The sequence below is a fragment of the Eucalyptus grandis genome, chromosome 9 (assembly GCF_016545825.1).
Source record: "Eucalyptus grandis isolate ANBG69807.140 chromosome 9, ASM1654582v1, whole genome shotgun sequence".
Taxonomy (NCBI): domain Eukaryota; kingdom Viridiplantae; phylum Streptophyta; class Magnoliopsida; order Myrtales; family Myrtaceae; genus Eucalyptus; species Eucalyptus grandis.
The window spans coordinates 20,522,080-20,539,460 of NC_052620.1; the positions used below are offsets into that span (position 1 = coordinate 20,522,080).

Below are 17,381 nucleotides of genomic sequence, written 5' to 3' on the forward strand. Positions count from 1 at the left end.
TTGTAATCTCATAAACGACCTAACAAAAACATCATCATATTTTCCTTTTTCCGTATATATGTGTATAACCGCTTCAATTTTGTTGAAAAGTTTGTTCTATTGACTAATGATTCAAATGTCTCATGTCAAGTCAATTTTATGAAATCTTTTAAATGTTAACTTTTCATAGACACACCTTGTGTCTGTACACTTTCGCTTATTATAAAATAGTAACAAAAGATATTTGTCCGTTAATTGTCCTTGAATCTCAAACAAAGTTTTCAACAAAAGTGGGTCAAGAAATAGTTTGTCGTGGTGGTTCACTTAAGCTTAGTAACGTGACCATAAATTTTCTAGATCAACAATCAGAACTTGAAAAAATAATAATAATAAAGACCAGAATTATTATTTTTTTAGATCAACTGGACAATTGTTAGAACTTGAAATCTTAGAATAAACAAAGACCAAAAAGTCTTTTCCTTAGATCAACGGAGCAGCTTTTCGAACTAGAAAATTTGGAGTAGACAAAGACAAAAAGGTCTTTCTCTAGATTAATTCATATGGTGATTCACAAAAGCCTAATAACGAGATCGCTGTCAAAATTGAAACCTTGAAATAAACAAAGACCAGAAAGCCTTTGTGCAGATCAATTCATATTCTTTTTATAAAGAATTCCAATTAATCAGACCTAGGAATCTTGGAATAAACAAAGAACAAAAAGTACTTCTTTTAGATCAATTCATACTATGTCTCTAAAGAATGACCAATTAATCAGTCTCATTTCTATTTTTTTTCTTTTTTCTTGATGCTAAAAGACAAATTGCTTTGCTGCTCATTAATAATTGTTCACCCATCACACAAACTAGCAATCATAGATTTATTTAACATGCGAGCACTCTTTTAGGCATAATAGCGGCCAACCATAAAAATTAGTCACAAATAAAAAAAATGAAGAGTTCATAAAAATTTGAACATTACAAGATTTAACGGCTTAAAATGTTAGAACAAACCGCTATCCTCTTTAATTTTTATCCCCGATATTATCTCTCATAAGATAAACATGTTTGGCAACAGAAATTAGTCAAAAATGCAAGAAGTCTTTATCTTTTTATACTTCAACTCTATTATTACTCATCCGAAAATTCAATTAGAGCATTTAGCTTAATTTTCCCATAAGAATTGGTTGAAATTAATTTTCTTTGGATCTTACACAGAAATTTCAACATATGCATGAAGCGGTTCAATAAATAGTTTGTACTTGTGGTGGTTCAAGTGAGTTTAGTAATGTGACCATAAAGTTTTTCTAGATCCACGGTCTAAACTTAGAATATTGGAATAAACGATAACCAAAAAGTTCTTTTTTCTAGGTCAATTCATACGGTGATTCACAAAAGCCTAATAATGGAACCCTTTGTCGAACTGAAACCTTGCAATAAACAAAGACTATAAAGCCTTTGTGTAGATCAATTCATATTCCGTTTATAAAGAATTCTAATTAATCAGTCCTTGATATCTTGGAATAAACAAAGAACAAAAGGTACCTTTTTTATATCAATTCATACTATGTCCATAAAGAACGACCAATTAATCAGTCTCATTTATATATATATATATATATATATATATATATATATATATATATATATATATATATTCATTGATGCTAAAAGACAAATTGCTTTGCTGCTCGTTAATAATTGTTCGCCCATCATACAAACTAGCAACCATAGATTTATTCAATGTGTCAGCATTCTCTTAGGTGTAATAGTGGCTAAGCATGAAAATTAGTCACAAATGAAAAAAAAATAAAAATTGAAGAGTACATAAAAATTTGAATATTATAAGATCTAACGGCTTAAAATGTTAGAACAAACTGTTACCCTCTTTAATTTTTTATCCCGATATTATCTCTCTTAACATAAATATGTTTGACAAAAGAAATCAATAAAAAAATGCGAGAAGTCTTTATCTTTTTTTACTTCAACTCTATTATTACTTGTCCGAAAATTCAATTAGAGCATTTAGCTTAATTTTCCCATAAGATTTGGTTGAAGTTAATTGTCTTCGGATCTCAAACAAAAATTTCAACATATGCATGAAGTGGTTCAATAAATAGTTTGTACTCGTAGTGGTTCAAGTGAGCTTAGTAATGCGACCATAAAGTTTTTCTAGATCAACGGTCAAAACTTAGAATTTTGGAATAAACAAAGACCAAAGTTCTTTTTTCTAGATCAGTTCATACGGTGATTCACAAAAGCCTAATAACGGGCTTGCTATTAGAACTAAAACCTTGAAATAAACAAAGACTAGAAAGCCTTTGCGTAGATCAATTCATATTCCTTTTATAAAGAATTACAATTAATCAGTCTTGGAATCTTGAAAAAACAAAGAACAAAAGTATTTTTTTAGATCAAATTATACTTTGTCCATAAAGAATGACCAATTAATCAGTCTCGTTTATATTTTTTTTCTTTTTTCTTGATGCTAAAAGACAAATTGCTTTGCTATTCATTATTATTTGTTCACCCATCATACAAACTGGCAACCGTAGATTTATTTAATATGCGAGCACTCTCTTAAGTATACTAACGGCCAAGTGTGGAAATTAGTCACAAATGAAATTAAAGAGTTCATAAAAATTTGAACATTACAAGATCTACCAGCGTAAAATGTTAGAACAAACTATTATCCTCTTTAATTTTTTTTCTCCCCGATAACATCTCTCTTAAGATAATCATGTTTTGCAAAAGAAATTAGTTAAAAATGTGAGAAGCCTTAACCTTTTTATCCTTCAACTCTATTATTACTCCTCCGAAAAAATTCAATTAGAGCATTTAGTTTAATATTCCCATAAGAGTCGGTGGAGATTTAATGTCTAGGAATCTCACACAGAAATTTCAATATATGTATGAGGTAGCTTAACATATACTTTGTCCACGTGGTGGTTCACGTGAGCTTAGTAACGCGATCAGAAAGTTTTTCGAGATCCGTGGGCAAAACTTGGAATCTTTGACCAAACAAAGACTATAAAGTTTTTTTTTAAAATCAGTATATATGGGGTTCACGAAAGCCTAATTGGACCACCGTCAAAACTTGAAATCTCGAATTAAACGTGGACCATGAAGTCTTTTTCTAAATCAATTCATATTCTTTTTATAAAGAATTCCAATTAATCATTCTTAAAAATCTTGGAATACACAAAGGCTAGAAAGTATTTTCATAGGTCAACGCCTACTCTATTCATAAAGAATAACCAATTATCAATCTCATTTCTATTTTTCTTTTTTCTTGATGCTAAAAGACAAGTTGCTTAGCTGTTCGTTATAATTGTTAATCCAATAACAAATACAAATATGCGAGCACTTTTTAGGCGTAATAGCAGTCGAATGTGGAAACCAGTCACAAATGAAATTTAAATAAAGAGTTCATAAAAATTTCAACGTTACGAGATCTAATGGATTAATATGTTTAGAATGTATATTAGATTGGAAGCACCCCAATTCCTTTACCTCGGAGAAGACAAAGTACTAGTAGCAGCATCATTTTTTGGGTTTATAATACTTTTCCTATTCCCAGTATTAGAGCTTGTTCTTTGTTCCGGAAACTCAGCACCCGGACATAGTGACTCTGTTTCTTTTTGGAGCAGCGACACCTTGGCTAGAGCTTCTCCTTCAACCAATGCATCATAATCAGCTGCATACTCATTACTCCCACAATCTGGCCAATTTAAAAGTAATGGAAATGATAGACAAAATGACACCACAAAAAACAAGAACCAGCCAAAAATTATCCATGTAAAAACTGGCCCAATACGATTAATCTCTCTGTATAAGTTTCTGTCTAAGACAAGAAGATGCATAATATGAGCTTTTATGCACCACATTTCTTGGAGGACGAGATTGACCCAGAACTGTTGCTGGAAGCCTTACGCATGTAGAAGGACGTGTTGAGTTTCTAACATAAGGCTCACTACTGCTCATGGGCCTGGAAGTATCAAGCACACATATTTCACACATAATCAACTGACCTGACTTACAAACTTTTTCAGGACTCCTTCCGGGGAGAGGCCCCTAGAACTAGCAACATATCTTTCCAGAATTCTTCGTTCACTACCAACTGTTCTGTTCTGAAAGCTTTAAACTGTTAGATAAAGGTGAATTAGTGGTTATATAATTAAATATTCAATACTTCCTCGTAGATTTAGTCTAATTTTTTACCTAATATTAAGTGTGAAAATTTAGTCGGGGTGACAAAGTGAGGCATGGAAAAATTTGAATTCAAGATCTTCAGTTTTGATATCATGTAGAATTTTGTGAAACCATGCCAAATATTCTAAAAGCTTAAGCTATTAAATGAAGGTAAATGTGTGGTTTCTTTTTTAAATATTCTAACAAGGCTCAGTTAGAGGCAAATCATTTTGCTTCTCGACGAAGGAATTTGTCAAGAAACTATTGTCCTTCTTTTCATACATCCGCTGCCCTGAATCAAGTGAAGCTGTAGGGGTGTAAACTGTTTTACACAACTTCTTGCGGAGGTCCACAACATCGCCTTCGTCATCACTCAGAGTTCTTCAAGATGAATTTCTTTCGCAAGAATTTGAAATGAAGGTACACTTTATTAATTCGTGTGTCTTGGTAATCCGACAGCAAACGATTATAGTTAGATATCAGTTAATGAAGATAACAAAAGTTTTACTATCACCAGAAAGAGAAGGTAAATTACCATTTACTCCATTACTATATGATGATAACCAGCACCAAAAGATATAAGGATGAATGACACATCGAACAAAACAAACCGGGAAAGAAAGTCTCATGAGAATACATGGACCTTTTACTCTAAGGTTGTCTCCACGCAAAGGGTACGATCAGTATTACAACCAAATCTATTTCTTACTGAGCACTTTCTCTCAACTGACACCAAATCAACTTGAATATCTCTCAACTTGAATTAATTGAAGGATAATATTGAACATTTTCATATAATTCAAGAATTAAGTTAAATATGTACCAAAAGTTTATAAACTACATTGAACAACTTTCACCACATTGAATAGATTAAAAATTCAAGAACTACATTACATATTGAGTCAAAGTGCATGGATCATTTGGGTTATTTTTCCTAAAAAAGTCCAATAACATTCATGGATCTAAAATCAGCGAATCTCAAAGAAAAATGCCATAGCTCGACCACAAAAGAAACTACAGGCAAACCCTCACTTCCATACTTCAAGAGATTTTGTGGAATGATGAGGCAAAACCTGGAAGAGACGACCTTAAACAGCAATTAGGGAGAATTTCCAAATATCGTTGTACAACGAGAAAAATGTAAAATGCAAAGAAATAAATCTAATTAAATATCAAGTTTCACACCTTGAATTCATATGCTAGTTTGGATGGGCTAGTATGACTTAAAACATTTTCAATTTTCATGTTCATCAATAAGGAAAACAGAAGAAAAATTACTGCTCTTATTGAATGAAAATTGCACCAAATTATATCGGTGTTTTATTTTTATTCTTTTCTTGTAAAAAATATCTATGACGAGATTAAGAAAATAATGTTGTACAAGTAACGACTTGCTAAAACGGTCTTTCTGAGCGAACTTCTGTAAAGGCGGTGGGGCTTCATCGTTCGAGAAGCTCACAGAAACCTCTCGAAGCGCTCTCTTTCTCCTCCTAAAATCCGAGAAGGTGAAGGCAAATTTGAATTAAATTCCACCTCTGGTTTTAGCTTTACCCGCCGGTCTATCTTAATAATTTGGTTTGACAGGAATCACCTTTGAGAGTTCAGTTAGCATTTGAAAAGGAAGACGGCTATGATCGCAAGCACATCAGCGGTAGTTCTGTAGCAGAGTTGAGCATTCAAACGGGTATCCCGCTTGCCCTTATGCACTCTGGGGTTCGTGCCCACCAATTGCTTGAAAGAATGCCAATAACAGGTCGGATGGATTCTGCGCTCATTACGTGGAATCCCTTATCCGTTGATGAATCGATATGTTGCCCTTTTCTTATCGGGCCATGCTTTGTGGACAGGTTTTCAGCTTGAGGACCTTGACTTACGATGGAAGTTAGTCTTTGATAGTTCCTTGTACAATTGAAATGTTGCAGAGTTGAGTAGGTGCTTCCTCGGTGTGTACGGCCAAAAGAATAATTAATCTTAAATGGACGAGAATGTGGGGTCCTCTTTGCCAGATGATATTCTCGATCAGTTGTTTGCTTATGCTAAAACCACAAGTCTAGCGGACGCCTTAGAAGTTCTTGTGAAAATATCAAGAAATGCAGACTGTCTTTGCTTAGGTACTTGATCTAATTCAAGGACACTCGCAATATTTGACTGAACTTCTGGTACCATCACTGCAGCTTCTGAGGAACCTATGTGCTTGGAGAAGTTGTAAATCAGAATACTTTCATTGAGAAGAATGGAGTTGGGATCAATTTGACTGTCTTGAGGGCTCTGATGCACACTCCTGCCTTAGATTGAGGAGCCATCAGGATAGCCTTGCACACTCTAGCAAATGTCTCATTGGCTGGAGAGAGACACCAACAAACAATTTGGGTTCAATTCTTTCCGAATGAATTTCTAATGCCGGCAAGAATTTGGAGCCAAAGACATAGTAGATCCTTTGTGTATGATACTATATACTTGTCAAGATGGGAACCCTGTATGCGTGGCAGAGCTGTGTGGAGATCCTGGTTTGTCTTTGATGTTAGAAATTGCTCGGACTGCTTCAATAGGTACGTTTCATTTTCGTTTGCTTCTCTTTAGGCCACTTTCTCAAGTTCTTTTCTTCATACTCTGATTGAAACTAATTGTGTTCTTGTCTTTCGTCACATGATGTCATATTCTCTCGTTTGACAGTCAGAGAAGAATGGTTTAAATTGCTTTTCTCAATCATCTGCTTAGAAGAAGCACATTTACCTACCTTATTTATCAAACTAGTTGTTGCTTCTGCCGATGACAGTAAAAAAGTACAGTTGCCGTGATGAGTTTTTACTAGATCAAGCGTTTCTCATTAGCATCCCGTGGGAGAATAAATGTTGTCACCATTTCTATACATTCGTTGATTATTTCAGAAAAGCAAGTGGGTAGCGGGCTTATTGATTTTTCCAGGGGAGGGCAAGTTAGGTGTTCCAACAGGGTCCTCTCCTAGTGATGTCCTTGGTCACACACCATGTTGAGAGAGATTTGCGCACAGGACGGTGCACAAGGACCCATGGGAAATAAATAAGACACAACAGGCGCACTTCTCTCCTAGGGTCTTTTGGATTCGATTCTGAATTTGCTTCGTGAACTTGAGCCTCCTGCAATTATCAGAAAAACCATTAATCAGGGTCAGCACCAAGGGAATGCAGCAACTGAAACAATGCCCTTACAAAAGGTTTTGGAGAGACATTGTTGCAGTCACTGTACTGGATTATCATGAAAAGCAATTAGATGAGATCATTATGTCGTTTTAGGAAATCTAAATTGGTGTCTACATATGATTTAGATGATGCCTATCTAAAAAATCGAGCCAAGAGAAGAGAAAAAAGTATAGTATTAAACACTATTATATCTTATAAACAAACCTTGTAACAGCGTATTATATTTTTATGTAGAGCGTCTTTTACATTTTAAATTATTATTCCTATAATCAAGTGTTGCAACTATTATAACTATTTTATACAAAATACTGACTCATTAAGGAAATTACAATTTAGCTTGTCATATATTTATTAACAGATATTTTCATTTTCAAATTTCTGAAGAGATTTAAAAAAAAGATTTAAAAAATACACGTAGACAAACAGAAATAATCGTAGCCAAAACAATTATAATTTATCTTAAGCTAACTTCGATTATATACTTTAAAGAGATTTCTTTACTCATGTTATTTAATTTTTACGAAGGAATGGATTGAAGAAATCACCGCTCGCAGATAATTAAAGTGTTCAATTGATAGAAATAAAAAGTTTGAGGGCTTAACTGCACAGTTTACATAAAAATAGGGGATATTAGAATATTACCAAAAATTTCGAAATGCCAAAAACGCGCATAAGTTGATATTTCCCTCCTGCTCGTCCGGCCATATCGAAAATCGTGGACCCGGCAGCCCGGCTTGTGACGTACGCGAAGAGGCGCAAGGGCCTCTTCAACAAGGCCTCCGAGCGCCACGGTCCTTGTCTTCTCCCCCGATGGAAGCCCTGCTCTTTCGGTGACCCATCGGCCGAAGAGATAATTGCCCGCTACCTCCAGACCGGCGACGCGATGCCGCCAATGGCTCTAACTGAGTGCGCGGAATGGGCCGAAACAGGGTTGGACGACTGCGCAGGAAAAGCTAAAGGATGATTCACAATTCAAGTTCGGTGTGGGCTATTCTCATGTTCTGACCGACGAGGAGATAAATTCGACATTCGAGAGGGTCAAGGCCCAGCGTTGTCGGCTCTTTCGACGGACGACGGCGGTTTCTTGTCTTTGCTGGAGAACTCGGCAGGTGGTGGCGGAAATTTGGTAGTGGAGCCCGCTCTCGCGCCCTTCAATCTTGGGGATTCTGGGTTTGGTCGAACAACTTTCTGAATCTCTTGGATGACGGCGAGCGTTTCTTGGCTTTGCCGGAGAACTCAGCCGTCAGCAGCGGAAATTTGTCGGTGGAGCGCACTCCCGCGCCCTCCGATCTTGGGGATTCTGAGTTTGATCGGGATGACTATCTCAATCTCTTGGAGGACGGCGTGGTTTTAGACTTCACTGGAGTACTCGGTCATCGGTGGGAAGCTCGGGCGCCGACAGAGATTTCGCGAGACCCGAGGAATTGGGTGTCCGGATGTAAATATGAATACACAAGTCTTTCTTCCCGTTGGAGGTTTGTTTGTAAAAACAAAAGTGCTTTTTCCTTATCCCACATAGAAAAAGTGAGAGAAAGTAAATTTAATTAATAAGTGTGGGATTTCTTTTGTAAAGTTAAAGGAATGATTGGGTGGGGCTAGATTTCACTATACCGCATGCGGGTATGTGAATAATATTTGGGGTACTTAGCAATTCAAAATTTTATTTATTTAAAAAAATTTATTACTCGAATTTTGTTTGGGTCTTTTCAAGACAACCTTTGTAAAAATTACTTAATCAGTTTGTAACTTTTCTCGAAGGATTGCAATTGTTTGGTTTTCGACTTATTCCAAATGGACGCATTTGTTAATCGAACAATTTTCAAAATGACGTGTTTGTTCAATTTTTGGAATTTTTTTTACGAAAGGTTGCATGTAAGACATTTTATATATATACTTGTCATTTTCAGAAGAAACGATGTGATCATTTTTCGAACCTTCATTCAGAAAAAACAGCAACCAATTTTTCGATTGTTTCCTAAAAAGACCCTAGAGAAATACTAGAATTGCTATCTAGTATTCCTATTTGAGAATTTGTTGTATCTTAGAAGATTTTTCCGGTGACCATTGAAGCAACTTTGTGAAGGCAAATAAATTCTTAAAGAAAATGATATGACGTCTCAAAATCCAACTTGAGTACTTTGAATATTCGTCTTCATTGTTCTATCAAGTTTGAAGCCATATTTTTCCAACACTTCCTCGTACATGTACAGTATGCCGAGGGTTACATGTGTCGTGGACACTCCTATCTTCATTAGGGTTTTTGTACATACGAAGAGCAGAGATGATGAACATAAATAAAAATTAAGGTATTCTTCAATTCTTGAGTCCGGAGCGGATCAATAAAAATTCGGTGTTTTTTTTTTTTTTTTTTTTATGGTTCTATTCTTGCATCTTCTTCTTGCTGGTGATGATGATGTCTGCGTGTGGGTTTCATTTATTGTTCTTTCGCTGTTAAGTTGATGAAGAAGAAAAAAAAAAGGAGGAGGAGATGGAGGCCATAAAAATCGGTTAGGCCCAATCCATGAGATGGGCCCACTCCTCGATGGGCCCATTTTCACAGCTGAATTGCATCTACATCTCACTCGTTGGGCTTCATTTCGGCTTCAGTTTCATCGTTTAATGTGTAGTTTGTTTCCTTCTTCTTCGATCCGAAATGGTGTGGCTGAGAGCGTTTCGGCCGAGCGGCGACGAGATTGTCAAAGTTTCAGTTTCATCAGACGCATCCCTGGCTTGTCTCCGCGGATGCGTGGGGTCCAACTTTGCTGTCTGGAATTGAGAGCATCGTCAGCTAGTTCATTGTGCATTTTCGGGTTTTACCATGTGCGTGATGATGGTGATGGTGGGTTGTTGTGGTTTTAGGTAATTTATGAACTGAAAATGGGCAGCGTCAAATGAAGTTGGAGAAGCTTGCCAAGGGAGAATCAGGTGCATACAATTTGATTAGATTCTGATAAAAAAAGAAGAAGATAGGAAGTGAGTCATGATGAAAGCTCGTTCTAGTTGCAGCAGATGGCATTGGTTGTATAGGCATTTGTTTGGATGCTAGTTGGATATTAGTCGCAGCTTAGTAGCAGCCAGAATTGAGTAAATCAGTGTCAATATCTAACCGCATCGACTGAAATGTTGAAGCATTGAACACTGATTCCAATAACGAAACGGATATATGTTACTGGCCCAAAGCTCATATGCTCAATGAAGAGGTTAATTTGAAGCATACAAGCACAAATCTTTTCATTGGCCAAACACTTTCAAATCGATTCTTTTTCTGCAGACCTATCGGTTGGTGGTCTTGTACAATGAACTTCTGCATTAATGATTTCTTTTGTTTGGGTTCTTGTAGAGTCTAAGGGTAAACATGTTTTAGGGAACAAGTCATGGATAGAGGAAGTCTAGTTATTGACTTTAACTTCACAAAACTGCCGCATAAATGTTATTGTCCTGACAATTTCTTTTCGCAAAAAACTAAAATTAATATTGCTTGATCATTCCTTTGCTCTTCCGTTGCTCTCAATGGTATCTATTGCCTATTGCCAGCTTTGCTTTCCACGTCTTTTTTTTTTTTTTTTTTTTCCATCCTGTCGATGCTCGATGGAAGCCTAGTCCTCATTGAAAAGCCATTTAAATTTTGATGAGTAATGACTTTCCATGGATTAATTTATAAATGCCCCGAAAATCGAGTTTCTTATTTCTCTCCTATATGTTCCTCTATTGATGTTTACTTTTCTCTTTGGCCGAGAGATAAGTGGGGCCCGATGATACCCATTTACAGTCACCTCGGGATTTTTAATTTCTTCAAAAGCACTGATGTAATGGCTGAAGATATGAATTGGGAACGTAGAATATATATCATGTTTGCCCATTCTGAATGGTAATGATAGTATTCATTAGGTTTTGTCTCACAAATAGATATGAATCAACATTTGATAAATGACGAGAAACAAAGTATCCACATGAAGATTCTGAAAGACCCCTTTTGTATCTCCAAGACTGATTTGGGCAATTTGTTACTCAGATATTAGGCTTTTGGAAATTGTTTCATTGGGAGATGCTGCGCAGAGCAATCATGAGCCTTATAGCTCCTAAGTCTGCGGCGCTAAAGATTTAACTAATGCATTAAATAGTACCTGAACTTTCATGAATAAGATATGTAACATCTAATATCGGTAGTAGTTGGTCATTTGTTGTCTTTGAGGTACTGCTTGAAAATTTATCTTTCCTCCTATCACTTGTTGTATCGGTTGCTAGAATCAAGGAGCCTAAGGCAGGAGGCGAAGCCAAAAACAAGGAGCGTGGCAATGTCACGTTCCAGAATTTCACTTTCCATGAGTTAGCTTGGGCCACGAAGAGTTTCTAACGGGAGTGCTTGTTGTGGCGAAGGTGGATTTCGTCGAGCATACAAAGGAACCCTCTAGGGGACTGGGCAAGAGACAGAGGGGCTTCTACTCGCTCTCCCTCTTCTTAATCTTCGAAAATGTGAGGCCTATGAAATCACGCTTTCCTTTTCAATTTAGTATTTTGTCAGACTTAAACTTTGTATCATGGCATCCCACATTGGTCTCACTAATTGGCGGTTGACATATTTTCACATCATATATCTGCTTGTGCAGTTAGGACTCCAGTAAAGATGGTTCAACCGTCCATTCCGAAAAAAGGTTGTTCCATCCTGGAAAGAACATGAGTCTAAGAAGATTTACAACAGCAATTACTGAAAGCAAGATGGGGAACTCACTTGTTGTATAGATCTCTAGGTCTGGCCTGGAGGACTTCGGTGATCTCTCCTAAAGAGAAGGGGTTTTGTTGCTGTAACTTTGTACATGTAATCTCATCGCGGTTCATTTTCTTGCAATGGTTTTAGCAGCATGTATACGGCTTTTTTATTACACCCCAATTTAAGTTGAAAATAAATAACATTTAAATTGCACCCACTTAGGTCTAACTATCCGCTTATGGCTTTTCTTGTATTAAATGATTGAAAATTCATTTTATCCCAAAAATCATGAATGTAACATCCTAAAGTATAAGATCACAGACTAAATGGAATTCAAATAAAATTTTCTTGAGACTTAACAACCTATCCGACAACCGTATTTTCCAACCATTTTTATCTTTCATCTTTTATTGTTTTCCGTTTATTTCTATTAATTTTTTTAATAGTTATTTCTTTCTGTTTCCCTTTCTCAGTCCTTCTCTGATGCAACAGCCTCTCAACTGCCTTTCTGCTTTCCTTTAGTCTTCTTCTATGTCTAAACATTCAGCACTCACTGATCAATCACAGGTGGAACTTCATCGACACAGTTTCTACACCTTAATCAATAGACCATACATGAACTACGTCAGAGAACAACGCGCCCCGGTATTGCGATAAGAACAGTACAACACAAACATGCTTTCCTCCATTATCATAGACCTCCGGCCACCACAGAACTCCCACCACAATTGCAGATGACCACGCAAACACACCCTAGTATAGGGAACTCAGACAGAAAAAGAAACAACACAGCGAGAAAGAATATCAGAACCAAGCATAGCGACCAAGAGAAACATACCGATGATGAGAATCATAACGCCAATTCAATGACAAATGAATATCATATTCCAACGGAAGACGACCCATAAATGAAGCCTTAATGAGTCACAGGTTGGATTGAGGTAGCGTGACTTTCAGTTCAAGGGTTGAATAGAAGCATATCCTAATTTATTTAGTTCAAGCATTTCATCAAACGAGTGATATACATTTCGATCAACGAACTTGTACACAGATAAAGCGACGACTCGATTTCAAATCATCACAACAATATTAACACACATTAAACACATTAAAAGAGCTTCAGTCACAACTTCTTTTCTCACAAACATCAAATAGAGCTCAAGGCCTCTGTTTCATTCGTAGGCGACAGAAACAGAGTTAATGGATTTTACGTTGGTTAATTGGATTTCTAGCCTCGGCCAGTGTGCATATCGGAGAATGAAGGCCTTAGACGTGTTCGCAATGAGGATCAGTGCCTGCAAAGGAGTTCTGAATGAGAACCAACTACTTCAAACTTCCTGGCCAGAAAACAGGGCAGAAAAGAGGAATTTTGGCGCCGTGGTGGGTGCGGTGGAGATCGACAGCCACGGCTGATTTCTGGCAATTGAGAACGACGAAGAAGACCTGTGACTGAGAGAAATCAGTGATAATGTTTTATTAGCTCTCGGCTCCTCGCAAAATCATGCTCTGCTTTCAGGTACACGTGTAATTAAAATCCGGAGAGTTGTAATACACGTGCAATTAAAATCAAAGTACAATTTTTTGGTGAAAAATTCGGGGCAGACAACAATTCGTGGCTAATTCGGAGATCGACAACAAATTATTTTTCAGAATCACTCGTCCGAGTAAACACGCAACGGTCACAATGGTCACAAAGCCCTAATATTTCCTATTTTGAAACTCCCGCATCTCACTTATGATCCACTCAGAATTCTCATCTTCTTCAAGTATTTCCTAATATTTCCTAATTTGCAATCGCACTAGCTTTCTTCTTCCCCTCCCTCTCACCCATTCTTCGCCGCGCTCTCTCTCTCTCTCCCCCTCCCTCTCTCTCTCTCTCTCTGTGTCGCAAAACCCACGATTATCGTCTCTTCGTCTGTTCATCTCTTCAGCACTTGGCGATAATGGGGTATCAAATTTTTCCGGCAGCGACGGTCTACTTTCGGTCTGCAAACCGTCTTTCAAAGGGGACAGAAAGATGAAGCTCGATTTCTCATCTCTCAATCTCTTGGCAGACGTAGCTTCTTTCATCTCCGAGGGAAAGCTAAGTCTCGGGCCTTCCATCTTGGATCGTGATGTTGAGAAGAAGGTCACCCTCGTGACCACCACCACTTTTGGGCCAATCGGTGTCGGATGGATCGTTCGGAAGAAGAGATCCCCGCGAGCGCGAAGGCCGACATTCCACGCCCAGACGTCAAGTTCTGACCCATTTGTCGTTGTCCAAAACAACAAGCAAGAACCTTCGAGAGCTGTCGCTGAGAACCACAAGAAGAGGTCGCGTACATTTGATTCCTCCGAAACCCAAGAATGGGGAAGAGTTTCCAAGAAACCCAAGAAAACTCCCAAGATGGGTCTCGCGGCTCTAATCGGACCAAGCAAATTGCCGACGAAGTACATGGACAAAATTCAGGAGATGCACGGTCGGTATATGACGCTCGTGGTGGAGAAGACTCTTACTGCCACGGACATGAGCCGAGGCCAAAGTAGGCTCTCTATACCCAACAAGCAGATAAGGCAAAGTTTCCTGCGCGAAGAAGAGATCCGAATCCTAGATAGGTAGGAGGGCATTAAGGTTTCCCGCATTGAGCCGTGCCTCGAGTTTCTCACGGCTTGCAACTCAAGAGGTGGAATTACAAGAGCAGAAATTTTTCTTACGTGTTGACGGAGAGGTGGAATGGAGTCGCGCATCCTTATGCGCGAAATGAACTCATGAAGGATGTTGTCATTCAGCTTTGGTCCTTCAGGGTGGATGGCAGCCTTTGGTTTTGCCTCAAGAAAGTTGAAGACCATCAAGGCAATGGAAAGGATGGCTGTGATCTTCCTCCTATTTCGTGAAGAAGTAATTCATGGTACTTCTCTAAGTTCACCACGGTACATAACTAGTTAGCTTCACTTTTCTTATACTTTTTTTAAAATTTCAATGTCTAGGTAATTTCATTCTTTCCTATTATTTCGGGACCACTATTGGCGTCTCGATGAAGTTAGAAGTGATAGGAGCTGGGGTAGTCCTCATAGATCAGCTATGGTCGACCATGATATTTTGATGAAGTTTTTTATTGTTCTCGAGTTTTTCTTTGTTTGTGTTTTCGGTTGGATTTTGCATTTTATACATTCAAATGAAAGTGTATATAGTTCTATGGAATCACTGAGCATTGGAATGGATATAGACACTAAAGTGTCCATTTTTCCATATTGAGATCCTTATAAAATTTTAACTATTTTTCATATGTTAGTGGATGTCATCACTAAAGAAATGTGCACAGTAAAGAACTCAATGTCATAAAGATGATAGCCCCTTAATTGAACGAAATAGTGAGTCAATAGGTAAAAAGGGTATCTTTAGGCAATCACTAGTTTGATTGACACCCACCAATAATATGCGTAACAAGAAGATTGACATTGAACAAACCAAGTTTCAAAACTCTGGACCGGCTTATTGAAAGAAATCCACTTGGAATAATACATCCACTCATCAATGGACCCGTAAAAATGCACCAACCAGAATAGACAATATATTATCAAAACACTCATAAATTATGGAAGTATTAACCTGTCACAAACCAAACCACCCAGACAACATACATGAAACATGGCATCAACATGCATAGCCAGCATATTGAAGCCAGCATACACAAACCAAACGCAGTCAATTTAACATCTAGAAGCAGCACTCATAGCCAAGAAATCAACATGCATTGAACATGTATCTACAGCACTTATGACCAAGAAATTACCATATGGCGAGCACGTACTGCAGGTATAGCCCTTAATCCAGCATGTTCAGTAGGCAATGGAAATGATACCGGAAGCTGTGCCATTGTTCCAGGCCTCTAGGTGAAATACTATGGTACCCACTAAAAAGAAGCCAATCAAGAATGTAGCCCCACTTACATGGGCCTTGCTCCTCAAAAATAAACTTTGTCAAGTTGCACAGACTTAAAGACACCCTTCCGTATACTCAACCAGAATGTCACAATTTCTTAAACATGCACAAATTACTTATGAACTTCATTTAGATGAGAAGCAAGAACCTGGAAGATGAGGGGGCTTTGGTGGTCATTACTATTTGATCTGAATCTTATTGAAAATTGACCACATCTAACTCAAGGTAATTGATAACGTGTCCCAGCATTCAATAACAAAGAAGAGCAACTCTGTTTCACTCAACTTGACAAACAACTCCAGGCTACTGATTGAAACAAGAAAGGTCTCTGTGGCAATGAAGTAAAAGGCAGGAGCAACGAGGTACTCTGAACAGGAAACATTAAGAGATGGGAATATGAGTACGAAAACAGAACATGAAGCAAAATCGCACATGATCATACGTAAAAGGAGACGTTTGACTTGGCTTATTTGTTGGAATCCGAATGCTCTAACTGAGATGAGCGCATTCCTACGGTTCCTGGCTAAGCATAATTGAATTCCGCAAGGCAACATTACTGATCCTTGTCTTGGATAATTTCACCGAATACCTTCTGTGCGTCGTCTAACACATGGCACCTCCCATACCTTGACACCACCGCATCAAACTCAAACCAGTACTCTCGAACCAATTAGCACCAGCAACCATATGGACCGAAGAAACAGTGACTCTCATTTGCGGCTATGAAAAAGGAATTCAAAATTTGACACCCGAGTTTAATCGGGAAAGAAACGATTTGATAAGTGTGATGATTGATGGACAAATTCCATCATCGTTGGAACGTCCTAAGGAACTGGCCGTCTACGAAGATTTCTCGATTATTCTCTCTCTCCCTGTATAACACGAAGTGCATACCACGGCGATTGAAATGGAGCCGAAGTTGATTGTCGAACTCAGCGACGTGAGCCTCTTCGCAGTTCAACGTCAACGGCCGACGGAACACTCAGTGACTCAGTCGTAGGCCTCGAGCTTCTGTCTCCGATCTCGAAGAAGCATATGCACCGATGAATCCATCGGCCTGCTCGACAACTCTCGATGTTGCTTTCTACACAGCAACCGGAGGTGATTCAGTTCGAGGTAAGGTCTGACCGTCGGAGAACCTGACGGCGGGTAGGGGAGACATATGAATACTTAGAATCGACGGAAATGTACCTCAGACGAGAGGGTGATTCAGTTCTAGGTTCGAGCTCCTTGCGTCTTCCGTGATCGGAGATGGAAGACCGGCTGTGGCCACCGACGGAGCTGGCGGCCGGCGGCGAAGCTAGAGAGGACGTGAAAGGCTCGCGGCGCCCAGAAGAATCCAGAACTTCGTCATTTCTCGGGTTACTTTTTTGGGCGGGAGATCCGTGGAATGACGGAAGGCAGAG

General features: G+C 38.3%; 1 long non-coding RNA gene across 1 annotated transcript; it reads right to left on the reverse strand.

Annotated features, from left to right (window-relative positions):
• Positions 1 to 14,064: 14,064 nt before the first annotated feature.
• LOC120288146 lies at positions 14,065 to 17,177 on the reverse strand. Its single transcript, XR_005546436.1, has 3 exons — positions 17,167 to 17,177; positions 14,748 to 17,059; positions 14,065 to 14,640 (listed from the first exon to the last, which is right to left on the reverse strand). It is a non-coding gene; the product is annotated as an uncharacterized LOC120288146 (long non-coding RNA).
• Positions 17,178 to 17,381: the final 204 nt, after the last annotated feature.